The sequence below is a fragment of the Euleptes europaea genome, chromosome 13, assembly GCF_029931775.1.
Source record: "Euleptes europaea isolate rEulEur1 chromosome 13, rEulEur1.hap1, whole genome shotgun sequence".
In the NCBI taxonomy this organism is placed as follows: domain Eukaryota; kingdom Metazoa; phylum Chordata; class Lepidosauria; order Squamata; family Sphaerodactylidae; genus Euleptes; species Euleptes europaea.
Genome location: NC_079324.1, coordinates 59,247,316 through 59,272,929, shown reverse-complemented (window position 1 = coordinate 59,272,929; position 25,614 = coordinate 59,247,316). Strand labels below are relative to the sequence as shown.

General features: G+C 48.2%; 1 protein-coding gene across 1 annotated transcript in view; it reads right to left on the bottom strand.

Annotated features, from left to right (window-relative positions):
* Positions 1-25,614, bottom strand: part of SCARB1 (scavenger receptor class B member 1) — a 175,177-nt gene that overhangs the window by 107,861 nt on the left and 41,702 nt on the right. The gene's annotated exons all lie outside the window — the stretch shown is intronic.

Below are 25,614 nucleotides of genomic sequence, written 5' to 3'. Positions count from 1 at the left end.
ACAGCACCTAATATAATAGGCATGCTCCACTGATCCTGGAGAGAATAGGTATGCATCATAAGAACATAAGAAAAACCCTGCTGGATCAGACCGAGGTCCATCAAGTCCAGCAGTCTGTTCACACAGTGGCCAACCAGGTGCCTCTAGGAAGCCCCCAAACAAGACTGCAGCAGCACCGTCCTGCCTGTGTTTCACAGCACCTCATAGAATAGGCATGCTCCTCTGATCCTGGAGAGAATAGGGATGCATCCTGACTAGTATTCATTTTGACTAGTAGCCACAGATAGCCCTCTCCTCCATGAACATGTCCACTCCCCTCTTCAAGCTTTCCAAGTTGGCAGCCACATCTCAACTACTACACTATGCCCTTCTAGGGAGATGCCTGGGACAGCTGATTGAGATTGCTGGATTAAGCATGTCTTGGAAGGCCGTAGCTCAGGTGGCAGCCAATGGGCCCATCACTAGGGTGGCCAGCTCCGGGTTGGGAAAGACCTGGGGGAGGGTTTTGGGGTGGAGCCTGAGGAGGGAGGGGTTTGGGGAGGGGAGGGACTTCAATGCCACAGAGTCCAATTTCCAAAGCGGCCATTTTCTCCAGGGGAACTTATCTCTATCGGCTGGAGATCAGTTGTAACAGCAGGAGATCTCCAGCTAGTACCTGGAGGTTGGCTACCCTAATGGTTGGATAAACACAGGACCTGATGACAATGTATACCATTCTTTCGTCACCCTACTGCTTCATCCGTTTTCTCTCTCCTTAAAAAAAAAAAAACTTAATTCTGATTGCTATTTCTTAGCAATCCTTGGCCTAAACTCCCACTTATCCTAGCTAAATAAAATATGCAACTCATTAATATGGAAAGAGAAGCGCTCTGTCGTCGTCGTAGTCCCCCCCCCCCCGCCGTCCCCAAGATCACAAGCGTGTCATTTGACTCGGAAAAGGTCTTCGAAAAGAGCTGGTGTTTTGCATTCTGGGAGAGCGACCTTGAAAAGCTTCGGGGATGAAGGACCGTTAACAAGAGCATCCCACAAAGCCTCAAGATTTTGGTGATGCGGACAAGAGAGACGGGAGTGCAGCGAAAGGAGTGCTAAGTAATGAATACATCAGGCACCGGAAGGCTACGTTTGGCCAGTCCTGTTCCTCTAACAAGGCCTTGTGTGAGTAGCTCTTGGCACGACCGAATATTCCAATTTTCACCATGAAAGGAATCCAAGCAACTCTAATTTTCAAACTCTTGAGCATCACTGTACTGCCCAGAGACAGAATCCACATCTCCCCAGCAAAGAGATCAAACCCATGATTTCCTCTGAAGTTCAGCCAATGAGACCCTGCCCTTACCAGCTTCCCTGTGAATCTGCCCAACAATTAAGGCTTTCCCCCCTGCTCTCTCCGGTTAGGAGGAGGAAGACATGGCCTTTGTGGTGGTGACGCCAATTACGCAGCTCTTCCCCTTCTCAAGTTAACCACGTGCCTTCATCATCATAATTTAGGCACCAGGTGAGGTCCATCCCAAACATGGAGTTTCCATTTAACCGTCAAAGCAAACAGACAACAGCCATTCTTAGACTTATCCCCCACAGATTGCTCTAATCCCCTTCTAAAGCCATGAAAAATCAGTGACCATGATTCCATCCAGTGGCAGTGAGTCCCACAAGCATCATGTGCAGGGTTGCCAGCTCCGGGTTGAGAAATACCTGGAGATTTTGGGGGCAGAGCCTGAGGAGGGCAGGGTTTAGGGAGGGGAAAGACTTCAATGCCACAGAGTCCAATTGCCAAAGCGGCCATTTTCTCCAGAGGAACTGATCTCTATCGGCTGGAGATCAGTTGTAATAGCAGGGGGTCTCCAGCCACCACCTGGAGGTTGGCAAGCCTAACCATGCGGGAATAAACACTTTCTTTTTGTTTGTCCTGTATCTACCACCCATTGCTCCCCCAAAGTTTAGTATTTGGGAAGGGAAGAAAAAGTTATCTCTGTCTTCTTGTTCCGCGCCGTATCATCTTGTTTCCCCTAACACGAAATCCCCAAATGCTTTGGCATTTCCCCACTGAGAAAGTGTTTCATCTCTTGGGAACTCTGCTGCTGGTTCCTGGCGCTTTGCAGGCAGAACTGGGAAGCTGCCCTGTTTGTAGAGACGGCTACATATGGCAAAGGGAGCGGTTAACAGAACGTCATGCACAAGAATGTTTTTAAAGCCGTTACAAGCTGTGCTAGAAGGACGGCATTTGTTCCCACCCCATAACCGTTATCCAGAAAAGGAGCAAAAAATAAACAAAAGACTGGCAGATTAGGCCTGAGTGAACAAGCCAGATGGTCTGCGGCAGGTCCCCAGCTGAACAATCTGATAGACCCTGGCCCTGTGCTCCGGTAGAGCAAACATGCCAAAGCTCTGCAAAATTTATTAAGCGACATGAAGAATTTTGCAAGACGTTTTTTATGACCTGATTGTTCTTGAGGAATGCAAGTAGGATTATTTGTTCCCGGACTGGGTGCCTTCAAGGATCTGACCCATGTCATGGGAGGAGGAGGAGGAAGGAGCTAGAGATAGGGTTGCTAGGTCTCTCATTGCCACCACCGGGAGGTTTTTGGGGCGGAGCCTGAGGAAGGCAAGGTTTGGGGAGGGGGGGACTTCAATGCCATAGAGTCCAACTGCCAAAGCAGCCGTTTTCTCCAGGGGAACTTATCTCTATCGGCTAGAAATCATTTGTAACAGCAGGAGATCTCTCTGCAGAAATTCTCTTCTTCCTGAGAGCACTGGACCTTTTTTAAGGCGATTGTGAATCTTCTTGAGACATGCAAGGCGTCCAGCTTCAGTCTAATTAATTTGAACCAGGCAGTCAAGATTAACCAGATACCTTCAGGCATCAAGGAAAGTGTGACTTGCCACCCTGCCAGGTTCGACATTGGTGCGAAGGTGAAAACATCTGAAGGTGACACTTGAAATACTGACCTTATTCTCTACAGAGTATCTTTGAAACGAAGATGGCATGCAACTGAAGAAGCATAAGCGAAACGAATACCAAGCCGGAGGTATCGTCTTGGCTATTTGGACTACTCGTGTACAAGTTATATTTTACAGGACTGATTTCAACTATACCACAGACAGTGGGGGACTCACGTATGAATCTTTGGGTTTAAAACATGTTGCATACAAATTGATGTATGAACTTACCTTGTTCTCTCCTTAAGTGTTTTCATTTTGTATACTTTGGACAGCATTATTGCATGTAATTTGTATTGGATTTACGCATGAAGTAATGTGTTTATACTTTATGGTTTTTGTTATAAACATCTGAATACACATTTGAATTCTATTTTGCATTAGTATATGTATAATTATTGAGAGCCTCCGGGCTGCTATTTTTTGCAAGTACCTGGAGGTTGGCAACCCTAATGGTTGGATAAACAGGACCTGATGACAATGTATACCATTGTTTCGTCACTCTACCACTTCATCCAATAGCAGGAGAGCACCATTGACTAGTAGCCCCGGATAGCCCTCTCCTCCATGAACATGTCCAATCCTCTCTTAAAGCATTCCAAGTTGGCGGACATCACCACATCCTGGGGCAGGGAGTTCCACAATTTAACTATGCGTTGTGTGAAGAAATCTACCGGTAACTGCTCTACTGCAGACCAACAAGACTACCCTCTGAAATTAAACTGAAGGAAGGTTTCTTAGACTGGGGGAAGGCTTCAACAGGTGCCGAGCGGAGTGGCAGAATATATATTCTGCCGCATTTGACCAAGAGAAAGCCCTTTGGTCGCATACCTTAGGGAGGTTGTTCCAAACAAGAACCCCAGATGCCGATGCAGATCGAACCAGAGCCTGTGCCATTTGGGATATTGCGAGATTTAAAAACTCCGCATGAAATCACGTTTCAAGGGAGGGGGGGAATCCGCACATTTCTCTCAAAGCCAAATCAGGAATACTGAGCTAATATTGACTTTCAAAGAAGGAGAGGAAGGGGGAGGAAAAGAAAGCCTAAAGTCATTCCAATCTATTATTGCAAGCTAATTAGAAGTATCTGTATTAGCGAACACATTTATGGTCATTAGCCAACAGTCAACGAACTAATTTTAAAGATGGATGAGGACGGCTGCGGGTAATCATCAGGTTTGCTTTGGGGGGGGGGAAGGTGGGTGTCTCTCTCTCTTGCAAATGAAATGGCGAGGCCATGATTTCCCCCCCACACCTGAAGGAACCGGAAAGAAAATTCATTTGCAGCCAAGTTGTATAGATGAATGACAATTAGTGACTCTTGTGGGGGACGGGATGACCACCACATGATGCGACTCTAGGGCATAGGGTTGCCAAACTCCAGGTATTAGCTGGAGATCTCCTGCTATTACAACTGATCTCCAGCCAATAGAGATCAGTTCACCTGGAGAAAGTGGCTGCTTTGGCAATTGGACTCTATGGCATTGAAGCCCCTCCCCTCCCCAAACCTCGCCCTCCTTGGGCTCCACCCCAAAAATCTCCTGCTGGTGGAGAAGAGGGGCCTGGCAACCCTAAGATACTAGCTGTAGATCTCCTGCTATTACAACTGATCTCCAGCCGATAGAGATCAGCTCACCTGGAGAAAATGGCTGCTTTGGCAATTGGGCTCTATGGCATTGAAGCCCCTCCCGTCCCCAAACCCCACCCTCCTCAGGCTCCACCCCAAAAATCTCCAGGTATTTCCCAATGCAGAGCTGGCAACTCTACTAGGGCAGTTCCAGGCCTATAGTAACCTCTCTCACTGTATTTTTAGGCGGGGTTTCAAAGAAACGGAAAATCAATGCTTTCCTTTTAACAAGCTTCTAGAAACCGGGCCCCAAGGCCAAGTATCCACGTGTATTTGGTCTGCAAATGGTCAGCATCCCATAAGTGGGAGCTGAACAAGAACAGGCATTTTTAAATTCAGAAGCTTTTACCTGCTTACAAGTAACACCTTTAAATCAATAACAGTTCGGGCTGCCAGCTGGCTCGGAAGGAAAATGTCCTCTCCTTTTAAAAGGAGCTGAATAGGATGTATTTTAACAGGCGATGCTATTTACCCTCCATGCCATGAAAAGTTTCAGCTGCCCTCTTCCACACATTAAGCCTCCGTTAAATGGACATATTCCTCTGGGCCAGTTGGCAACTGCAAGTTCCCCCCCCCCCATTCCGCCATCCCTGGTTCCAGTTGCAGTACCTAAAGGGACATTTGTTTTGCAGGGTCATTTAAGTACGATAAGGACAACAGCGATGTTGTAATCCTCTCTCCTGAGCCATAGGATATCTTAAGTATGGTGGGTGTAGTTTGGAGCATTGCTATGAGGGGCACTAGCTGGTTTTTTTAAAAACAGGAAATGCTCCTGCTCTTCTCTTTCTCTTTAAAATATCTCAAATACTTAATTCCCACATTTAAAACTCTGGGATAATTTCTTAGGTTAGGAATACCAAAGTTCTGGGTGGGGTTGCCAACCTCCAGGTACTAGCTGGTGCTCTCCTGCTACTGGATGAAGTGGTAGGGTGACGAAAGAATGGTATACATTGTCATCAGGTCCTGTGTTTATCCAACCATTAGGGTTGCCAACCTCCAGGTACTAGCTGGAGATCTGCTGCTGTTACAACTGATCTCCAGCCAACAGAGATAAGTTCCCCTGGAGCAAATGGCTGCTTTGGGAACTGGACTCTATGGCATTGAAGTCCCTCCCCTCCCCAAACCCTGCCCTCCTCAGGCTCCACCCCAAAACCCTCCTGCCAGGTCTTTCCCAACTGGAGCTGGCCACCCTAGTGATGGGCCCATTGGTTGCCACCTGAGCTACGGCCTTCCAAGACATGCTTAATCCAGCAATCTCAATCAGCTGTCCCAGGCATCTCCCTAGAAGGGTAGAGTGTAGTAGTTGAGATGTGGGGATGGCTGCCAACTTGGAAGGCTTGAAGAGGGGAGTGGACATGTTCATGGAGGAGAGGGCTATCTATGGCTACTAGTCAAAACGAATACTAGTCAGGATGCATCCCTATTCTCTCCAGGATCAGAGGAGCATGCCTATTCTATGAGGTGCTGTGAAACACAGGCAGGACGGTGCTGCTGCTGTCGTCTTGTTTGTGGGCTTCCTAGAGGCATCTGGTTGGCCACTGTGTGAACAGACTGCTGGACTTGATGGACCTCGGTCTGATCTAGCAGGGTTTTTCTTATGTTCTTATGATGCATACCTATTCTCTCCAGGATCAGTGGAGCATGCCTATTATATTAGGGGCTGTGGAACACAGGCAGGACAATGCTGCTGCTGCAGTCGTCTTGCTTGTGGGCTTCTTTGAGGCACCTGGTTGGCCACTGTGTGAGCAGACTGCTGGACTTGATGGACCTTGGTCTGATCCAGCAGGGTCTTTCTTATGTTGCTGTGAGTACTGGATTAGGAGATGGGAACTCAGGTTTGAATCCCCACTCTGTTATGGAAGCTCACCAGGTGACCTTGGGCCAGTCATGTACTCCCTAGTACTGGGCCCAGCATAGGGTTGCCAACCTCCAGGTAGTAGCTGGAGATCTCCTGCTATTACAACTGATCTCCAGACGACAGAGATCTGTTCACCCGGAGAAAATGGCCGCTTGGGCAATTGGACTCTAAGGCATTGAAATCCCCCCTCCCCAAACCCTGCCCTCCTCAGGATCCGCCCCAAAAACCTCCCGCCGGTGGCAAAAGGGACATGGCAACCATAACCCAGCAGCAGCCACTACAAGCATATATGACAGCTACCTCTCCCCCCACCCACCCCCAGCAATGTCCTGCTGTTACATCAGTTCTGGGACTCTGTTCCTTTCCCATAGTTGGATGACTTCTCTTCACTACAAACCAAACCCCTACTAACAGTCCAAATAAAAGGGAAAAATATCCCTTTACGCAGCACATTCGAATTCAGCTTTTTTGTCAGACGGGTAGGTATCTGTCATATACAGTCAGGAAGGAGTAATCATCCAAGCTACATTTCCCAACAATGCAATCGAAAGAATGTAAACCTTCATAAACCCCTTCAGTCTAGTGTCAGGATCAGATAATTTATGTGCTGTAAAATTGATCGCTCCTGTTTTAAGACGAAGCTGGGAAACTCTATCCCTGTTCTTAGGACTGTACAGCTATTTCGGCATGCCGGAATGCAAAATGGATCCCCCCCTTTCAAAATGTTTTCTGTTTGAGAGCTGAATTTGAGACCTGAATTGAGGGAGGGGAACCAGATCATATGACCACGAGAAAACGGTGGCTGTCGTCCGGGTGGGGGATTAAGCCGACACATACCTTGCTCCATCAAATCCTCACAATCTCTTATTTTCTGTGCAAGAAAACAGAAATGCACAGCTCTGTGTTCCTGGTGGTGGTGAGGAGATGAACCATGACCGCAAAATTAAACCTCCCGTTTAGTCCAGAAGTACACCTATGTTTCCCCAACTGGCCAAAAAACATCTCTCCGGGGCCATTCAGGTAAGGAAAGGGGTTTAGGAAGGAGGCTTAAGACTTCTCGGCCAATGTGCAGTGGTCCCAATCCAAACTGGCCCTCACGCATTTGGGAATATAAACTTCAACCGGGAGATCCCAGGAGCGCACACCTCCTTAGCAATCCCCAGGGTGGACCAAGGAACAGGATAGTGTGGAGTTAGAATAGGGTTGCCAGGTCGATAGAGATCAGTTCACCTGGAGAAAATGGCTGCTTTGGCAATTAGACTCTATGGCATTGAAGTCCCTCCCCTCCCCAAACCCTGCTCCCCTGGCAACCCTATTCATAGCTTCCACAAAGTCACCATAAAGCATGCTGCTGAACTATGCAATTAAACCAGGCCAATCCAATTGTTCCGGCTTGTAGGCTTGTGTTTGGAGAACGTAGGTTTATGCATGGCTGTTTCCCTCGCCGTCACCCCTCCAACGACTTCGGGTCTTTGTGATTATTATGCATGCCATTTCCAAATGTCAGAGGTCACCTCGTTCTCCCCCACACTTTCAAATTCACGATAAGACGATAAGACAGGCCTCTGAAAATGCAGGCAATACGCGTGGAAAGGCGGGGTGGTGGTGGAAACGGCGTGCATAATCGCAACAAAGACCCAAAGTCCTCGGAGGGGTGATGGCGAGTGAAACAGCCATGCATAAAAGACCATAGTGTCATGTGTAAAGTTGCCAGGTCCCTCTTTGCCACCGGCAGGAGGTTTTTGGGGTGGAGCCTCAGGAGGGCGGGGTTTGGGAGGGGAGGGACTTCAATGCCATAGAGTCCAATTGCCAGAGCGGCCATTTTCTCCAGGTGAACTGATCTCTATCGGCTGGAGATCAGTTGTAATAGCAGATCTCCAGCTAGTACCTGGAGGTTGGCAACCCTAGTCATGTGAGAATACAGCAGCTGATCATCCGCTCTTCAGCACGCGCGCGCACACACACACACACACACACACACAGGATTTTAATTTTTGTTCCTGGCGGTTTGAGCAGAAAGCTGATCAACAGAAAAAGAGAAAAAACAACCCAATGTGCTTCATTAACAACTAACCAGACAATCGTAAGCCTACTATTGCCTACTATTGATCCAACACCATTTTGGAGGTGAGCTTGGGTGGGCGGGTGGGGGGGGGAGATAATGCCTTGACTAAGATAAATTGGAGGTGCCCTCCGCTAGTAGGCCACAGGAGGGAAATGCTGCGTGTCAGCATTTAACAAATTAAAACCGTAACATGTTACGCGGTCAGCCTGCGAAGATAGGGCAGGGTGCTCTCAACCCAGAAGATGAATTCATCCCCAGCCACTTTCTTGCAAGCAGGTGGCTTTTTCCAAAATTGCACAACTACAAAGGCCTCATTTGTTCTCCGGACAGAAAATGCAAGCCCATCACCCATCCAACAAATGGTACTCTATATGGCTCTATTTAAAAAAAAAAAAAAAAAAGCAAAAGAAACAACTTTTAGGTTTCTTTGCCTAGCTCAGGGATTTTTAGGGAGCCTCTGGGTATGCTCACAGGTTTTGTAGGCATTCCTCAGTGAGCAGATTATTAATGGTGGATTTGATTTCCCCAAAAGGCTTAGAATATAAGAAACGCCATGCTGGATCAGACCAAGGTCCATCAAGTACAGCAGTCTGTTCACACAGTGGCCAACCAGGTGCCTCTTGGAAGCCCCCGAACATGACTGCTGCAGCAGCATTGTCCTGCCTGTGTTTCAAAACACCTAATATAATAGGCGTACGCTTCTGATCTTGGAAAGAATAGGTATGCATCATGACTAGTAGATATGAATAACCCTCTCCTCCATGAACATGTCCACTCCCCTCTTAAAGCCCTCCAAGTTGGCAGCAATCACCACATCCTGGGGCAGGGAGTTCCACAATTTCACTATGCTTCCCCATTACACACCTGATTTTGACCTATAAAACCCCTAAAGGGTCCGCAGAACCTCCTGAGGGACTACCTTGTCCCAGATGAACCTATTAAGGTAATGCTGTCAAGTCTCCAGCTCTGGCAGGAGACCTCCTACCCAGCCATGGTTGCCAGGCTTCCACGGGGGGCAGGAGTCCCTTGCCCCCAACTCCTGTTTCCTGCCACCACTCAGAATGGCAGCAGGAGAAAAAAAAAACCTGGCTGTTGGGCTGACAGTGTGAAATTACTTCTAGGACTTCAATGCCGTAGAGTCCAACTGCCAAAGCGGCCACTTTCTCCAGGTGATCTGATCTCTATCGGCTGGAGATCAGTTGCAATAGCAGGAGATCTCCAGCTAGTACCTGGAGGTTGGCAACCCTGGGTACACTGCCCCAGTCTGGGACTCTGGTGGCTCTCAGGAAGAGGAGGGTCTAACGCATAGGGTTGTCAGGTCCCTCTTCACCACCAGCAGGAGGTTTTTGGGGTGGAGCCTGAGGAGGGGAGGGTTTGGGGAGGGACTTCAATGCCATACAGTTGCCAAAGCAGCAATTTTCTCCAAGTGCACTGCTCTCTATCGCTGGAGATCAGTTGTAATAGCAGGAGATCTCCAGGTGGCAGGTTTTCCCAAGGCTATTGGGTAGGCTTGCCAACTTCCAGGTGGTTTACCAAAAGTTAACAGCAACTATGGTTGGGCTTCATTAGGACCTTTAGTATTTAAGCGCGCTTTGTTTATGGCCATAGTTGCTGTTGATAGTCTATACATTGTACAACCTCCAAGTGGTGGCTGGAGATCTCCTGCTATTACAACTGATCTTCCGCCAGCAGAGATCAGTTCACCTGGAGAAAATGGCCGGGTTGGAAGGACAACTCTATGGCATTATACCCCATTGAAGTCCCTCCCCTTCCCAAACCCCGCCCTCCTCATGCTCCACCCCAAAATCTCCAGGTATTTCCAAACCTGGAGCTGGCAACCCCTACTACGGGGCCTTGGCAGACGCCCAGCGATGCCTACCCCCGACATTGACCCCAAACATTACCTCGATAGCATCCTTCATAGTTTTTGTCAAAAGCGCAGAGATGCTTGGATTGCAAAGTTAAACTACAAACTCACCAAATGAACAGCTTCGTACGGAAACCAAATCAGAGATGTCGAGCTCTTCTGGCGTCGCTGACGGAGTGGGATGAAAGTACAGACTGACCCGGGAAAATTTGTTTCATACGGTGGTCAACATATTTCTTGTTAAAAAAAGAAATGGATGGAAGAAATTTGGGCACAAATCCAAGGCACATGCCATCTGCTGCCGGAGTCTGAGTCAATGCCTGACGCAGATCTCTTGCCTGCCAAACCCAGACCCTGCTGGGAACAGGGGAAGGGACCAAGTGTTGTTGTTTTTTTTTTAACTGAATTATTTTTAAAATCCATGCTGTCTTGCCAGCCGCAAGGGTAAAAAGTAAAAGGATAATAATAATAACAATGAGACAGGCCTGGTAGAATCCTGAGATTTGGCCAAAAAAATGGGGGGAAAGAGGATGTTTTGCTGGTGATGAGGAGAGATTTGCCTTTTCGCTGCTCTCGAATGTGCACGTAGCAGACAAAACAGGTAGGCAGTTCAGAAGGGCTGTGTCTCAGTGGTAGAGCATCTGCTTGGCATGCAGAAGGTCCCCAGTTCAATCCCTGGCATCTCCAGTTAAAGGGACGAGGCACGTAGGTGATGGGAAAGACCTCCACCTGAGACCCTGGAGAGCTGCTGCCTGTCTGAGTAGACAATACTGATGGGAGGGGCTGTGGCTCAATGGTAGAGCATCTGCTTGGCATGCAGAAGGTCCCAGGTTCAATCCCCGGCATCTCCAGTTAAAGGGACTAGGCAAGTAGGTAGTGTGAAAGACCTCTGCCTGAGACCCTGGAGAGCCGCTGCTGGTCTGAGCAGACAATACTGACTTTGATGGACCAGACGTCTGGTTCAGTATAAGGCAGCTTTGTGTGTTCATGTGTTCAAACAGCCCCCCTCTCTCTCCTGTGGTGGTTGTTTATTTGCCCGGCACCTGGTTTTCACCTGGTTTCGGTTCAACCTGCAGTTTTACAAACCTGGCTTTGATCTAGGCGCTCAGCAAAAGCAAAGGGATCCATTCAAGCAAAAGGACCATCCGCGGCCAGCTTAACAATTAAAGCTCAGTTAAAAACCCTCATTCACCGCCAATCCATTCTCCGCTTCTGTCGAGCGCCGCTCGCCCTGCAAAAATAAATACGCTAATCGCTCCATTGTTGTTCTGAAGGAGTCCGCCTTCATCTCGGCGCCTTGGCAGACTCTTTACACCTGGATTCTATTGCTGTTTCCAATCCCTAGCTCTAAGGGGTGGGGGGAAGGCTAGCAAGTGAACCGCTGAGCCCCCATAAAAGAAAGGTTAACGGAAAACCGGGTTCTCAATGGGGCCATGACTCCTCTTCCCAACTGTGAGGTCACACGAGAAGTGCATTAAAAGGCAGCTGCTGCAAAGCACAGCTGCCATTTCAAAGCACCGCGGGAACGTCACAACACCTTGAGATGGCATGTAAGGAGCAACAAAGATGGTGGGCAACAAACATGGTGAAAGGTCTGGAGACCAATTCCTAGGAGGAAAGGTTGAAGGAGTTGGGTATGTTTAGCCTGGAGAGGAGAAGACTGAGAGGGGATATGATAACCATCTTCAAGTACTTGAAGGGCTGTCATATAGAGGAGGGTGCCGAGTTGTTTTCTGTTGCCCCAGAAAATCGGAGCAGAACCAACGGGTTGAAATTAAAACAAGAGTTTCTAGAGATCTAGACATTAAGAAGCATTTTCTAACCGTTAGAGCGGTTCCTCAGTGGAACGGGCTTCCTCAGGAGGTGGTGAGCTCTCCTTCCCTGGAGGTTTTTAAGCAGAAGCTAGATGGCCATCTGTCAGCAATGCTGATTCTATGACCTTAAGCAGATGATGAAAGGGCATATTCTGGGCATGGAGTAAGGGTCAATGGGTGTGTGTGTGTGTGGGGGGAAGGTAGTTGTGAATTTCCTGCCTTCTGCAGGGGGTTGGACTAAATGACCCTGGCGGTCCCTTCCAACTCTATGATTCTATGAGCATTCTAACCGGCCTGCACAACACACCCGGTTGAATACAGCCTGTTTCTAGATAAACATCTGAGCTATCCTGCCTGCAGGGCTTATCGTCAACCATTGGAATAGGGAAGATAACTGCTCAGGACCTATGTTTCATAGGAGCAAAGAAGGAAAAGGAAAGGAATAGGGATGCCAACCTCCAGGTGGGGACTGGAGACCCCTGGAGTTACAACTGATGTCCAGTCTACATAGATGGCTTATTTATTTAAAACAGGGGACCCCAAAGCAGAGCCCAAGGGCGCCAAAGTGCCTGCCGACTAGGGTTCTCAACCCCCAGGTACTAGCTGGAGATCTCCTGCTATTACAACTGATCTCCAGCCGACAGAGACCAGATCACCTGGAGAATATGGCCGCAATGGCAATTGGACTCTATGGCACTGAATTCCCTCCCCCTCTCCAAACCCCACCCTCCTCAGGCTCCACCCTAAAAACATCCCACCAATAGAGATCAGTTCACCTGTAGAAAATGGCTGCTTTGGTAATTGGACTCTATGGTGTTGAAGTCCCTCCCCTCCCCAAACCCCGCCCTCCTCAGGGTCTGCCATGAGAGACCAGCTGCATTTTAAGAGGCTTGGCACTGAAATTCATGCTTCCCCCGCACTGATGTTTTAACAAAACGAATGGTACGGTGCCCGGCTCTTCCTGTTCCCCTCATAACGCAGTAGGGAGGGAGACTGCAGCATACACCCCTCTTCGCAGGACTTGAATACAAGACCTGTTTCCCTTTCCCTCGCTGAAAAACAGTCATGCTAGAGTTTGGGTGTGTGTGTGTGTGAGAGAGAGAGACAGAGATGCCCACATTTAAGGCTCTGCTCATCCCAGAGATTTACAAGGTGTTACAAGCATCCCAAAAATAGAGCCGGTCGATAGCAACCAGAGCGCAACAGCCAGAGATGTCATCACTCAGCAATGCGCAACATCCCCCTCGGATCACCACCACATCCTTCCTCGCGAGCTGATCAATCATCGGGCCTGAGAGAAATCGGTTGGTGGACTGGCACGGCTCTGGGATTAATGTTTTCTGCGGGGAAAACAAACACCCGCCCTCGCCTCCCCGAACAGCCATGATGTATTAGCCGGCTGCGCCTTGACATTTGGGAAGCTTCTCCCATGACACTGCTCGGTTCGGTTGATCCTCTCTCTTTATTACAAGAAGAGGAAGGTTAAAGGGGAGGAAGGGAATAAGGGATCCAGATACGGGTCACCTGCACTTGCTAGGACTTAGGGTGGTGGTGGTGGGGGGGGGTAAAGGATCCTGCTTACCTAGCTAAACAGACAAGAGAAGCCAACAGGCCCAAATTGCTTCCAGATCAAAACTGGCAGGCCTGCCTCATCCCTCCCTTCCGTCATCCTCTCTCATAATACCAGAACGAAGGGTCATCCGCTGAAGCTGGAGGGGAAGAGATTCAAAACAGATAAAAGGAAGTCTTTCTTCGCACAAAGCATAGTGAAATTGTGGAACTCCCTGCCCCAGGATGTGGTGATGGCTGCCAGCTTGGAGGGCTTTAAGAGGGGAGTGGACATATTCATGGAGGAGAGGGGTATTCATGGCTGTTAGTTAGAATGGATACTAGTCATGCTGCATACCTATTCTCTCTAGTATCAGAGGAGCATGCCTATTATTTTGGGTGCTGTGAAACACTGGCAGGATGGTGCTGCTGCAGTCGTCTTGTTTGGGGGCTTCCTAGAGGCCCCTGGTTGGCCATTGTGTGAACAGGCTGCTGGACTTGATGGGCCTGGGTCTGATCCAGCAGGGCCTTTCTTATGTTCTTATGTTCAAAATGAAACACCAGCAGAAGTGAGTGTATTGGATTTACCTGGACATTTCCTCCCCCATACCACAACCAAGAAAGCTTCAAGGGGAAAAAAAAGACAGACAGGACCTCTTGAATTTGCTTGTGGTTTTTTTTTTTTTACTTGAACTGGGGCCATGCTCCAACGATTTGCAGGCATGCCTCACACCAGCTGTACTTTTCAAGGGTTACTTAGCACAGGTGGTGGCGTGGAATGCAGTGCAAGGCCAGTTTGAAAAGCCTTTGATACTGGGGAAGGGCAGAGGATGGGATAATTTATTTGCCCGGAGACTGGCCTGACAAAAAAGAAAGGGGGGGGGGGAGGAAAAGATGTATATCTTGGGGAAGGGCTGTGGCTCAGTGGCAGAGCAACTGCTTGGCATGCAGAAGGTCCCAGGTTCAATCCCCAGTGCCATCTCCAGTTAAAGGGACTAGGCAAGTAGGTGATGTGAAAGATTTCTGCCTGAGACCCTGGAGAGCCATGGAGAGGGGCCGTGGCTCAGTGGTACAGCCTCTGCTTGGCATGCAGAAGGCCCCAGGTTCAATCCCCAGTGGCATCTCCAGTTAAAGGGACTAGGCCAGTAGGTGATGTGAAAGACCTCTGCCCGAGACCCTGAAGAGCCTTGGAGAGGGGCTGTGGTTCAGTGGCTGAGCATCTGCTTGGCATGCAGAAGGTCCCAGGTTCAATTCCCGGCATCTGCAGTTAAAGGGACTAGGCAAGTAGGTGAGGTGAAAGATTTCTGCCTGAGACCTTGGAGAGCCATGGAGAGGGGCCGTGGCTCAGTGGTACAGCCTCTGCTTGGCATGCAGAAGGTCCCAGGTTCAATCCCCAGCATCTCCAGTTAAAGGGACTAGGCAAGTAGGAGATGGGAAGACCTCTTCCTGAGACCCTGGAGAGCCGCTGCCGATCTGAGTAGACAGTACTGACTTTGATGGACCAAGGGGCTGATTCAGTAAAAGGCAGCTTCATGTGTATTAAATGGAGTTCCCAAACAGTAATTGGTCGAACGATATGAAGCCAACTGCAGGCCACAGGCCAGAAACGGGGCTAGGGGCATGTGGCTGCTGTGCAGGTCTGAAAGACCAAAGAGGAGCTCTGGGCAAGCTTCTATGCCATGCCATTTCCAGGACTCAATATATGTTTCAATTTACTTAATTCTTTCTCCCCAACAGGAACCCAAAGACGAAGAGTTGGTTTTTATACGCTGATTTTCTCTACCTTTTAAAGAGACTCTTTCCTTTCCTCTCCCCAAATCTCCCTTGAGAGGAAGGTGGGGTTGAGAGAGTTCAGGGAGAACTGTGACTAGCCCAAGGTCACTCAGCAGGCTTCACGTGTAGGGGTGGGGAAACGAATCCAATTCACCAGATTAGCCTCCGCCGCTCCTGTGGAGGAGTGGGGAATCAAGCCCGGTTCTCCAGATCAGAGTCCACTGCTCCAAACCACCGCTCTTAACCACTACACCACGCTGGTTCCCACAAAAAGCGGCTGGATGTTTTGTGGGACATTGCTTCCATCTTTGTTCCAGCTCTTTAAATACATGTGTGGGCCCGTGTACTCAGGTTCACTGGGAAAATCCTCTCCAGTCTCCCTCAACAGGCTGGAGTGACTCAAAGCCCAGGAACTTACAATAGGCACAGCCCCTAGTACCACGTACCAACATCTCCACCCAGTGGAGAATGGCTGCATTGCTACTCAATGTTTTCCTCTTCTAGAGTCACCATCAGTTGGAAGCGACTTGACACTTAACACACACACGCACACACACACACCATCATCTAGCTCAGAAATCTCTTTGCATTGCAAATTAGAAAAAAGTGCATTCACTCTCTCTAGTGTTCTTACCTGGGTTTTAAGGCCAACCAAAATAGTGTGCAAACAGACTTTCAAATTCTCCAGAATTTCTTCTTAAGAGCTCAGAAGCGTATGTAGTGTTTCGTGGTGTTTCGGTTGCCTTAATAAAAGGTATTACGTGGCTCTTGTTTTTAATTAAATTGTCTCTCTCATACACAAGGCGAGCTAGCATGGTGTAGTAGTTATGAACAGCGGACTAGAATCTGGTGAACTGGGTTGGTTTCCCCAGTCCTCAACATGAAGCCAGCTGGGTGACCTTGGGCTAGTCACAGTTCTCTCCGAACTCTCTCAGCCCCACCTACCTCACAAGGTGTCTGCTGTGAGGAGGGGAAGGTGATTGTAAGCTGGTTTGATTCTTCTTAAAAGGTAGAGAACGTCAGCATATAAAAACCAGTTCTTCTTCTTCCTTAAAATTGTGACAGGGTTTGACCATTCAAATCAAGAGCTCTAGAACAGTTAAAGGATGATCATGGGGCTCTCTTGGTTCATGACTCCAAGTATCACCTCTGACACTACGGAAACTTTGACAAACTTCCTTCCTTAGGAGCCAGTGCGGCGTAGTGGATAGAGTGGTGTTTTGGACCCTGGGTGAACTGGGTTTGAATCTTCACTTCTACCATCGAAGTTCTCTGGGTGACCTTGGGCCCGTCACCATCTCTCAGCCTGGCCCAACCCACAGGGTTGTTGTTGTGAGAGAATGAAGAAAGGGAAAACGATGTTCTAAGCCGCTTTGGGTCCCAACTGGGGAGAAATGTGGGATGTCAATAAATGCAAACGCATGCATAAATGCACTGTGCTTCTCACTTCCCCCATCTGCCATATGGAGTTAATGCTTACCCACTAGAGAATGTACATTCTCCACAGTGCATACGCTTCATTTATTTAAAGAACATTACGCACACAGCGACTTTTAAGTATTTGAAGGGCTGGCACCAGAGGATAGGATTTTATCTTTTTTAAGTAAAGGTCCCCTGTGCAAGCACAGGGTCATTCCTGACCCATGGGGTGACGTCACATCCCGACGTTTCCTAGGCAGACTTTGTTTAAGGGGTGGTTTGCCATTGCCTTCCCCAGTCATCTTCCCTTTACCCCCAGCAAGCTGGCTCCTCATTTCACCGACCTCGGAAGGATGGAAGGCTGAGTCGACCTTGAGCCGGCTACCTGAAACCGACTTCCGTCGGGATCGAACTCAGGTCGTGAGCAGAGCTTGGACTGCAGTACTGCACCTTACCACTCTGCGTCACGGGGCTCCTTTTTTTAACCCGTTTTAATTTCTGCTACATTTTATTATTTATATTATATTATTATTCCCTAATTATGTATGTCCCTGACCTGGATGGCCCAGGCTAGCCTGATCTCGTCAGATCTCAGAAGCTAAGCAGGGTCAGCCCTGGTTAGTAGTTGGATGGGAGACCACCAAGGAATACCAGGGTTGTTGTGCAGAGGAAGGCAATGGCAAACCACCTCTGTTAGTCTCTTGCCATGAAAACCCCAAAAGGGGTCACCATAAGTCGGCTGCGACTTGACGGCATTTCACACACACAATTATGTATGTATGTATTTAACTTTGATTTGTTTGGAGACCTGATGGTCTATGATTGCGAATAAAGACTGATAGGACTCACAATAATGGGTTTAAATTGTGGGTGGAAAGGTACCAGCTGGATATCAGGAAAATATTTTTTACAGTAAGAGTTGTTCATATCCTCATAAAATTTATTGCGGTCTTTGACCAGTATGTAAGAGTTGTTCGACAGTGGAACCAGCTTCCTAGGGAGGTGGTGAGCTCCCCCCTCAGTGGCAGTCTTTAAACAGAGGCTGGACAAACACTTGTCAAGGATGCTCTAGCCTGATCCTGCATTAAGCAGGGGGTTGGACTAGATGGCCTCTATGGCCCCTCCCAACTCTGTGATTCTATTCTACACCAGCCAACCGCACCACAACTCCCTCTGCCCTTTGCTGAATCCTCTTCCCGACTACCCGTTTCCAAATTCAGCTCGACAGCCCAGCAATGACCGACTTTCCCTTCCTTCTTCTCTCGTTCCTGCATTTGTACACTCACGAGTCCGGACGAGAAGGTTTTGACAATTGTTTTAATTTTCTCACGATAACAGACACAGTTGAGATTTTCACAGTGCAATCGAGAGCAGGGAAAGAGGTGCCATTTTAGCAACCTATTTGGTGGCGGTTGCTGTTTTTTTTTTTAAACCGAGGCGCCTCTTGTCAGCACTCATAAGGCAAGGTGTTCCTGGAAAGCCTGAAGAAGAAGAAAAACCGGGGGCGCTTTAGGAAAAAAATGCTAATGTTTTTCTTTACAAAGTTACAAAAAGTTAATGTTTTTTCTTTACAAAGGTAGACTGTTGCTTTGTTCCGAGATGTGGAAAAGACCCCAGTGATCATCTTTCCTCTTCCCACCCGCCGTAAAAGTGAGGGACTATCGTTAAAACCCTTTAGCAGATCAAACCCGGAAATGTCACGCGCCTTCTGTTAAAAATAGCTTACGGCAAGTGTTTCCAGTCGAGATAAAAATGTACAAAAGAGTGACCGGCGTTTAATTGGCAGTGTGTGATTGGAATTGTGAGTGTAAACTTTGGAATGACTAAGGGCAAAGGGCAAAGAACTAAAAAGCCTCACGCAGGCCTCGGAAGAGCTTCCACAGACACGCAGGAAACACCCCTTCTCCGTTTTTGTTTCTGACTGGAACCCATATTGCACTGGGGATCCTGGTGCTTCTCAGGAGTTGTGGCCAGAAAAGCCTCTGTGCATGTGCACAGAGAGAAGCCAGCCAAAATCATTTGAGATCTACAGCAGCGAAAGAGACTTTCCTAGTGCCGCAAATACTGGCAGGTAAAACGGTGGCAGCATTAAGTACGCCTGAGAAATCTAGTTACCATTATTAGCAGATAACTTTAGATTTATTTTTTTTTAAAAAAAACTAAGTGCCTTGCTTCTAGAGAACCATTTAATGCAAAAATAAGCGTGGCACTGAACTGTTACTCTTCTAATCAGGAAGAGAGTTTCCCACACACAGTCTCTCCCAACTCTTTAGGATAGACCGAATGCCACTGAATTTCTTCATTTCTTTGCACAGAAATCTCCCAGCAGTTTACTACAGATTCTCACAAAAAGAGGGTTGAATGTACCCTGTGTACTTCAATGCAGGCGTCCTGGAACCCTGGAGGCTGGGTCCCGGGGGAGTTATTTATTCCCCCCCCCCTTAGTGGTCACACATACTGGGGGGAAAGTACACAGATCTCCTCTGGCACAAGGCTAAAGTATCTCGTCTCAGTTGTCCCCGTAGATGTTTGGGCTCAAGTCCTTTTTCAGGAGTGGTGTAGTGGCTGGATCCGGTAGTCCGCTGTTCCATGGGTCTCGAGTCTGCAAAGCCTTCGCCTGAACGTCTCTCTGTTGGAAGCAAGAAAACATCTTGATGGAAGCTGGATTGCTGAAGAGCTGCGCGCGTAAGGCAGGTGGGTCTAGCCCTCCTATGAAACTCTGCAATCCGGAGATTTGGGTCCCTCCCCCCAACCACACCCATAAGTGTTGTGGTGGACATTCTGGCAAAACACACCTCTGTGTGGTGACAGCCTGCGTTTCCCCTACTGGGATGACCCAAGTTCACCCTGGCATGGTAAATGCTAATTCTCGCCGCACAAGGGCACGTCCAAGCTAAGCATGCACTAAGAAGAAGAAGAGTTGGTTTTGATATGCCAACTTTCTCTACCACTTAAGGGAGAATCAAACCGGCTTACAATCACCTTCCCTTCCCCTCCTCACAACAGACACCCTGTGAGGTAGGTGAGGCTGAGAGAGTGTGACTAGCCCAAGGACACCCAGCTGGCTTTGTGTGTAGGAGCGAGGAAACCAACCCGGTTCACTAGATTAGCCTCTGCCGCTCATGTGGAGGAGTGGGGAATCAAACTTAGTTCTCCAGATCAGACTCCACCGCTCCAAACCACAGCTCTTAACCACTACACCATGCCGGCAAAACTAAAGCCTGTGGTTTAATTTTATTTTTAAACCCAATGGAAGTCATGTGGCAACTGGACGGCCATTATGTCGGACAATTTATCTTTGTCTCTGTTCAGGTTTAACAACCCATAAGCCAGAGACCAAGAAAAGCATTTAAGAATTAAAAAACAACAGCAAAGAAAAAACCAGCCACATCAACTGGGCAAGGTTTACAGAAGCCACTAAGAAACAGTCTTAATTTATGGGTATGGGAAGCGGCTGTATCTTTTAACAACTCTTTCGCAAGAAATATACGGGACAACTGCCAAATTTGTATTAATAAACAAATGGCACAAATGCTTGCTTTCATTCCGACACAGCCAGATGAGGACACCACGACTATTCTGCAGACTTGCGGCTGGGTTTTGTATCCTTGAAGGGAAGGTGGGCGGTTTCCCCCCGCATGCCTTATCCCAGCAGCAAAGCCGCATCCTGAATCCTATTTTATACTTACCGCCAGCTAATCCTATTAAGCCTGCAGCCTGCCTGGAGTTCTGTTTTATGATTCTAAAAGCCACAGAAGACGGCTGCTTCCCCGTTAGGCCCTGAACGCTCTTCTTTCCTTTCCCACCCTCTTTTTGCACTGAAAAAAAGAGCCCCGTGGCGCAGAGTGGTAAGCTGCAGTACTGCAGTCCAAGCTCTGCTCACGACCTGAGTTCGATCCCGACGGACGTCGGTTTTGGGTAGCCGGCTCAAGGTCGACTCAGCCTTCCTTCCTTCCGAGGTCGGTGAAATGAGTACCCAGCTTGCTGGGGGTAAAGGGAAGATGACTGGGGAACGCACAGGCAAACCACCCCGCAAAAACTGTCTGCCTAGTAAACATTAGGAAGAATTTTCCAACAGAGCGGTTCCTCAGTGGAACAGGCTTCCTCGGGAGGTGGTAAACTCTCCTTCCCTGGAGATTTTTAAGCAGAGGTTAGATGGCTTTCTGTCAGCAATGCTGATTCTATGACCTTAAGAAAATGATGAGAGGGAGGGCATCTTGGGCATCTTCTGGGCATGGAGTAGGGGTCCCTGGGTGTGTGTGTGGGGGGGAGGTAGTTGTGAATTTCCTGCGTTGTGCAGGGGGTTGGACTAGATGACCCTGGTGGTCCCTTCCAACTCTATGATTCTACGTCAGGATGTGACGTCACCCCATGGGTCAGGAATGACCTGGTGCTTGCACAGGGGACTTTACCCTTTTTTGGTACTGAATGGCCTGGGTAAAGAGTTCTGGGGAACCTCTAAAGCCCTGTCCAATTGTTGTTTTTGTTGATCCTAACAAAAAGGGTATTCCAAGATGTGTGTCTCTGGAATTCCTTTGGAGGAGGTCTGGCTTCTTGCTTGGCGGGAGGCACGATGACGTCAGAGAGCTCTATCAACAGCCATCAACTTTACTGAACACTGGTATTCAGAGGCGGCCTGCCACCGAAAATCAGATGGTTAAGGTGAAGAACAAAAGTCTTCAAACAAAGAACAAAAGCTGCAGGTGCCAAGAAGCTAGCAGCCACCGGCTGTGGGCAATAAAGAAGAAGAGTTGGTTTTTATATGCCAACTTTCTCTACCACTTAAGGAAGAATCAAACTGGCTTACAAACACCTCCCCTTCCCCTCCCCACAACAGACACCCTGTGAGGTAGGTGGGGCTGAGAGAGCTGTGACTACCACAACGTCACCCAGCTGGCTTTGTGCGTAGGAGTGGGGAAACAAATCCAGTTCACCCAGAGCAGCTTCCACCGCTCATGTAGAGGAGTGGGGAATCCAACCCGGTTCTCCAGATCAGAGCCCACCGCTCCAAACTACCGCTCTTAACCATTACACCACGCTGTGGTGGGGCTAGCAACAAATTCAGAACAGATATGCCCAGATTCATGGACTTCACCCAGAGAAAAAGTGTACTTTTACCAATCTGGTATGGAGGGCGTGTGTGAAACACTGCCCAAAGTCCGCCACAGAATTATTAAAAATAAAGTCTTGGAGATCACATGGAGTGTCTCCTTGTTGCCAAGAAGGAACTCCTTACTTACAGTGCATTCCTAAGGAGAGTTACTCCAGTCTCAGCCCATTCATTTCAGTGGGCTTAGACTGGAGTAACTCTCCTTAGGAATGCACTGTAGGTATGTCCCTAGCTTCACACGCTTGAAGCTGCCTTCTACCGAATCAGACCGTCAGTCCATCAAAGTCAATGTTGTCTACTCAAGGCTGACAGCGGCTCTCCAGGATCTCCGGCAAAGCTCTTTCATATCACCTACAACTTGATCCTTTTAACCAGAGATGCTGGGGATTGAACCTGGGACCTTCTGCATGCCGAGCAGATGCTCTTCTACTGAGCCACATGCCCCCCCCTCCTTTACAGGAAACCAGAATACCAGAGCTTCTGTCCTTTGAGACATTCAAGTTGCTAGCCTTGCCACACTGATTTACAGTAAAATAAAGAGATCAAGCTAGTCTAAATTTTATGATTGGCTTTATCCTCCACCTCTCCACCCCCCCCCCCCCGCAAGATACCCACCTATAGTTTCACTTCCTTCTGAACTGTCGAGATGCTGGTTTTCTCTGCTGAAGCCTGGCTGGCCTCTTTTGACACCTTATTACTGTTCCTAAACAAAAAGCACTTTCCCTAGAAAATAATCAGTCTGGTTTAAACAGTTTATGTTGTACTTCCAGCATAGTTATTTTTTTTAATTGTGATTTTTTAAAATCATTTCAATGGGAGGGGAGATTTCGAAAGGCTTTAATCTTAGAAGAGACCATTGCAGTCATGGGAGCTAATTTATAGAATCTGCTAAAAAAAAAAATATTTTGCAGAGGTTTTTATCTTTATAATATTTCTGTCAGAAGAGTTCGATTTTATTTAGAAAGCCTTGGGGGCAGGAAATCAACTGCCAAGCCAGATGAAAAACAGTTTGTTCACATCTTTTGGTTTTGGTACCGTGCTTTTTTTAAGCACTTTTGGAAATGAGAGTAAGGAATTCTCTACCTTCAACCTTCCTCCTTGACTATCGCCAGTCCTCATGCATGCAGCATGTTTAATTCACCAGAGTGTCTTTACACTGCGTTTCGGCTTCGCAACAGAGATCAGTTTGACAGGTGTCTGAAAACGTGGCACAAACCACCTATAGTTCCAGTGGTTGAAGAGGAAGGATTTTTACTCAAGTGCCAACAAAGTCCAAACACCAAAGCCAATTGTAGTCAAAGTCAAGGTCAGAGGCAGTGTAAGAATTCAACTGGCGGGCCCCACCTTTTCTACTCCGAGGTGACCGAATGAGAGCATATCACCAGCGGGATCTTTTGGGTAGATGGAGTCCAAATTGGAATTGGATCACCCTTTTTCTGTAAAGGAATCAAAATCTGTCAAAGGAATTTAATGTGAACACCATTCGCAGCTGGCTCAAGTTAGCAATACAATTGTACTTTCGCTTCATAGCTTTTTGTAAAAAACAAAAAAAAGTATTTCCCCCCCCATTTGTGGTTTGACAAGAGAACTCTCCCTCTGGGCCATGAGCCGCAAACAGCTGCGGAATTCAGCCGCGAGCAATCATAAAGAGTTAGTTTAGAAATCGGAACTGAGGCTTTCGTCATTTTGACACCCAGAAGAGTTGGCGGTCCAGGATGAAGTCTGGTTGATGAGGCATTCATGCCAAAGGCTGATTAGAAAGGGAGGCAGGGAGGAAAAACCCTGTTTGTGGTTGCATCTAACTGTCAAAGCTTAGCAAATATACTGTCAGAGCACCGGAAGAGGAGCTGCACCCGTTTGTTCAGGCTACACAGATGGCCAGCCCTCAGAGGTGGATGTCATGGGGTCCCTTGCATCTGTGAACAGGAATAAATTGGGAGGCATGCCACCCCTACAATGTAACAAACATTTCATAAGAATGTAAGAAAGGCCATGCTGGATCAGGCCAAGGTCCTTCAAGTCCAGCAGTCTGTTCGCCCAGTGGCCAACCAGGTGCCTCTAGGAAGCCCACAAACAAGATGACTGTTGCAGCATTGTCCTGCCTGAGTTCCACAGCACCCAATATAATAGGCATGCTCCTCTGGTACTGGAGATAATAGGTATGCAACATGACTAGTATCCATTTTTACTAGCAGCCTTGGATAGCCCTCTCCTCCATGAACATGTCCACTCCCCTCTTCAAGCCTTCCAAGTTGGCAGCCATCCCCACATCCCGGGGCAGGGAGTTACACAATTTAACTATGTGTTGTGTAAAGAAAGACTTCCTTTTATCTGTTTTGAATCTCTCACCCTCCAACTTCAGCAGATGACCCCGCGTTCTAGTATTACGAGGGAGAAAAGCTTCTCCCTGTCCGCTCTCTCCATACCATGCATAATTTTATAGACCTCTATCAGGTCTCCCCTTAACCACCTTCTTTCCAAGCTAAACAGCCCTAAATGATTGAACCACTCTTCATAGGGCAGTTGCTCTAGCCCCCTGATCATTTTGGTTGTTCTTTTCTGCACCTTCTCAAGCTCTGCAATGAAGGTAAACATTACCCTGTTCACGGAGAGGTTTATCCCCTTGCTTGGTGCTGGAGTACATGTTCAAGTAGCAACCCTAACAACCTAGACTAGCCCAATAATTGTTAGTGCTTGGAAAATAAGCAGGGCCGGTAGTTGGATGGGAGACCACCAAGGAAGACTGGGGCTGCTATGCAGAGGAAGGCAATGACAAACCACCTGTGCTCATCTCTTCCCTTGAAAACCCCAGGAGGTTGAACTTTGTGGGGTTGTCATAAGTCACTTGTGAATGGATGGCACGCTTTGCCTTTACCTGTTCCAAGGATGCCTCCTGACTGGAAGAAGGAAGCACAAAGCAGTGACTTGTGTGGAAATGCTGCTGACAGCTTCCTCTGCAGGCAGGGGTTTCTGTTGACCCTCTGCATCAGGAGAGGCTGAATAACACATGAACACACATAGCTACCTCATACTGAATCAGACCCTTGGTCCATCAAAGTCAGTAATGTCTACTCAGACCCGCAGCAGCTCTCCAGGGTCTCAGGCAGAGGTCTTTCCCATCACCTACTTGCCTGATTCCTTTTAACTGGAGATGCCAGGGATTGAGCCTGGGACCTTCTGCATGCCAAGCAGATGCTCTGCCACTGAGCTACGGCCCCTCCCCACTAGGGATGTGACAGCATTACGTGTTCCCCAATGGCAGCAAAGCAGAAGAAACTGCACCACAGTAGAAAGCGGGAGTCTTTACTTCACAAATTAAGTTAACGAGTCCATGTATTTTTCATGCCAAGATAGTATTCCGTAAGAAAGCAAAGTTTGGGGTACAGCGCCTTCTCACAGCATTCACATAGCCGGAGAGTTAAGATTATCAAGCTCCTAGAAGGTCTTCAGCTCCCGGGGAGCGCTTCCCCGCCCTCCGTCTCAACTTGAGGCTTTCCTGCCAACACGGTCAAGTGACGGAGGTGGGGAACGTTCCTCTCCCTCAGTTCTCCCTTCGCCTCCATGGAGCTTAAAGAGGCGGACTGGCCAGGGTGACA